The sequence below is a fragment of the Marmota marmota genome, unplaced genomic scaffold (genome assembly GCF_001458135.2).
Source record: "Marmota marmota marmota unplaced genomic scaffold, marMar, whole genome shotgun sequence".
Lineage (NCBI taxonomy): Eukaryota > Metazoa > Chordata > Mammalia > Rodentia > Sciuridae > Marmota > Marmota marmota.
In genome coordinates, this window is record NW_026000142.1 from 24,437,399 (window position 1) to 24,441,212 (window position 3,814).

Genomic DNA, 3,814 nt, shown 5'->3' on the forward strand with positions numbered 1-3,814 from the left:
ATTTTAAAACTCTGGTAATAAAGGGCTCATTTAAATTCTAGGAGAAAAAAAAACAAATAAGAGTGTTACATGTTTATTCTAAGCATTTGCTTTAGGTCAAGTTTGTATTGTAGTGTTTTACACTTTTCCTCTGTGTAATTTCCTATTGAGGTTTTCTGTATACCTTTACACAGCCCCACATCCTTCAGTTTCCACATAGTAACATAGGCATTTGACTTGATTTAAAACAGGCGTTTTTATTTAGAAATAGGAAGATGAAGAAGAAGAAGGGTGGGGGGAGTAGGGAAACTAGAGTGTATGTGCTTTTAAACCTTATCCCTTTAGACACACAAATATTCAATGCCACTGTCTCATAGGCAGGATTTCATAAGTGGTCACTGTGGTGCTGTGAAAAGTGACCAGAGTTAAGAATCAAAGCCAGGCACAGTGGCACATGCTGGTAATCCCAGCAATTTGGGAGGCTAAGGCAGGAGGATCACAAGTTTAAAGTCAGCCTCAGCAACTTAGCCCCTGAGCAACTCAGCAAGACCCTGTCTTTAAATACAATATACAAAAGGGCTGGGGATGTGACTCAGTGATTGAGTGCTCCTGGGTTCAATACCCAGTACCAAAAAAAAAAAAAAAAGAAGAATCAAACAAAACTTATTCTGTAAGTCTCTGATACACTTCCAACTAGCTATGCATTCATGAGCCTCAGTTTCCTTATCTGATGGACTCAGGGACCAAGACCTGCCTTTCTTACCTCAGGGTTAGTGTACTGATGACAACAGTCACCAGTCAATAGTCAAGCAAGGGCTGGGGCTGTAGCTCAGTGGTAGAGCGCTTGCCTTGCATGCAGGAGACCTGGGTTTGATCCCCAGCACCACATAAAAATAAATGAATAAAGATATTGTGTCCATCTACAACTAAAAAAATATTTTAAAAAAATAGTCAAGCAAGTTAGCAATTGCAGGCACTAACAGGATACCCTGGGGAAGCATATGGCACTTTTACCCCCACTTTATATAGCACTTAGAGCATGGGCTTACTATGTATAAAAAGCATGGAGTTTAGAGTTCTTTTATTTTTGCATTTCTGGCAGAAATTGTCAACATATATCTGATATGTTTGATGTCAGGTCCCTAATCAGGAATGTAACTTCAAATTTGTAACTTTGTTCTCATGATAAAAAATATAATGCATTTTGCAGAAACCTGTTTTATGATGGTCCAATTTATGTGGCAGTTTCTAGAAAAATTTTATGGTGATGACTGAGGATTGCCAGTCACTGAAATATTAATTAGTCAGTGAAAAGCAAGTGACATGCACATCTAGGCTTTGCCTTCCACTAGAGATGTTTTCTAAAATGGTACCTATCAAAGGAAATACTGTCCCCATTACTTCACATTACCATTTCAAAGGCTCTTTATCTTTATTTCTGGTTGATCACCCTTTGAGGGTGCACTCCCAAAATGTCAGCTCAAAATGTCTCTGCCCTCAGGTTCTTTGACAAGCAAGTTAACAATCTGTAAATAAATCCTTAAATGTCCTTAGGAATCCACCATTTGAAGGAATCCTATTAGAAATGCAATCAGCTCTTGTTATGGAACTGATCTGAAGTTGTACATTGGGCTTTCTGGGGTCAGCAAACCCCTACAAATCCAATTCCAAGCTCTCCTTGAATTCCTCTTTCAAATGCAGGGAAGAAGTATCCCTCCAAATCTTTATCTTGTATTTTTTCAAGAGGAGTAGGAGGAAGATCTAAAATAGTTAGGTCTGGCAGCTTAATCTGGGTTGGCTGCCTTTGCCAACAATCTGTAAAATGTGTTTTTCAAGGATAAGAAGCTTGGGCCTTGGGCCAGAGCTCATGTCTGTCATCAGCAAGAAGATAAACGATCCCTTTAACCCACTGCTATGCTCTGTTTACCTCTGTACTTGAACATGAAACCATGCCTTCCACAGGCCCAGAACTGCTCAGGGATGTTTCTTTCTTCTTTCCAAACATAACCTTCCCAAGTCCGCCATTTGGGAGAGGATGTCGGGGCCATCCTTTTGGGGGGTGAAACTCCAAACCAGCATCCAATCTTGGTGTTGTGGTTTAATCTTTTAAGGTTGCCTAGAGGCTCAGGAAGGGGCCTAAAGTACTCTTGCTTTTAATGCCTACAAAAGTCATTTCCTAAGAGATCAGAAGAATATACATGCCAACAAAATACCCTTGGCTACCAACCACAGAATCTCGGGGGCAAGAGCTCTTTGATACAATGTGGTTTTTATTCATTACACAAAACTTCCTTCTAGCATGTATCAGCTAGAGCCAAGCTCCTCTGAGCTCCCCTGTGTTCTTAAGGGGATATCTGCTAAACCTCACTTCCTGTTTGCTGTCTACCTTACTACAGTTGCGCTGAAAGCGTCAGAGCTCAGAGTAGAGAGTTAAGGTGAGAAAGGCGGACCATATTGGCAACGTGGCAAGTGGCCTGACCTCTTCTCTGCCCTGGTTTCCTTTTCCCTGACTCCCCAGGAAAGCGATTTCCTCAGGGGTGGAAAAGTAGGTGGTCCTAACTCCTTTCATAAGGGCACAAGGCAATGCCACACAGGAGTCTGGGCACATGCCAGGGTTGCTCTCCGTCCTGTCTTCACTCTGCCTCAAAGCAAAATAGTCCCAGCCAAGACAAAGGGAATAAGGTACCTGCTCAGCCCAGCCTCCCCAAACCCCACTTCTCAAATCAGCACAGTATTATCTAGGAGGACAGCACTGTGGAACTGGGGCTGGGGAAAGAAGGGTGAGAGGAGCCACAGAATCAAAAATGGCATGATCTTCATTCTACTCCAAGATCTGAAAAGGGAAATTTAGTTTTTTTTAACTTGTAAGTTTAACAGTGCTGTTTATATTAAGATGAAACTTTCTTTTCTGAAGTTGGATCCAGCTATGTTTAAGAAGCAGCGACCCGGGCTGGGGTTGTGGCTCAGCGGTAGAGCGCTGGTTCAATCCTCAGCACCACATAAAAATAAATAAGTGAAATAAAGGTATTGTGTCCAACTACAACTAAAAAATAAATATTAAAAAAAGAAAAGAAAAAGCAGTGACCCAAAAGAGTGCCGGCTATTCCTGCCCAGACTTACAGCATTCAATATTCCTTGAACACCTACTATGCAACAGACGAAAAAGACATGGCACCCTCCTAGCTAGACTGAGAGGCAGTGGGAGCCTTTGATGTGAATGTCTATAAACCTAACAGGGATCACCAGGAGTTGTTAGGGGACCTCAGAGAAAAGGCTCCTGACCCAGTCTTGGGTAAAGATAAAAAGAGATGGTAGAGCACTGATTTGGGGTGAGGACAGGGTGCAGTTGCCCTCCCCTGGTCTCATCCCCAGGCCTCTGTCTTCACCTGCCAGGTGAAGGAGTTAGAGATGACTCAGCCTTTGCCAACTCAGTATGTTTGTGGCTCCTTCACCCTTATTCTGGCAGGGCTTCATGCGCTCAAAAGACAGAGCCCAGCCTCAGGGTGGAGCAGGTGGTGTGTTGGGGTTGAGCTCGGTCAAGCTCCTCCTGACTCCAGGAACAAAGGACAGCCACTGCTGGCCTCGGGTTTCAGAAACTGTTGTTGGGGTGGGAAGTAGTTGTGTTGGCAACATTGATCCTGACATCCTGCCAACAGGGTATGAAAAGCAGGCGGAACTCATGGCACGTTCTCACCAGAGGAACTAGAGTGGATTCTAGCTATGGCAAAAGTGCTGAGGAAGGTCACCCTCCATCTTCAGCCACTCCCCCACCCTGGACAGCACTTCCCCAGTAGTAACCCCAGTGCCCACATTGGCAGCCCTCTCTCCCCTGTCT

The 3,814-nt window shown here is 43.7% G+C and overlaps 1 non-coding gene across 1 annotated transcript; it reads left to right on the forward strand.

Moving 5' to 3' along the window:
- Positions 1 to 796: 796 nt before the first annotated feature.
- Trnaa-ugc lies at positions 797 to 868 on the forward strand. Its single transcript has one exon. It is a non-coding gene; the product is annotated as a tRNA-Ala (tRNA).
- Positions 869 to 3,814: the final 2,946 nt, after the last annotated feature.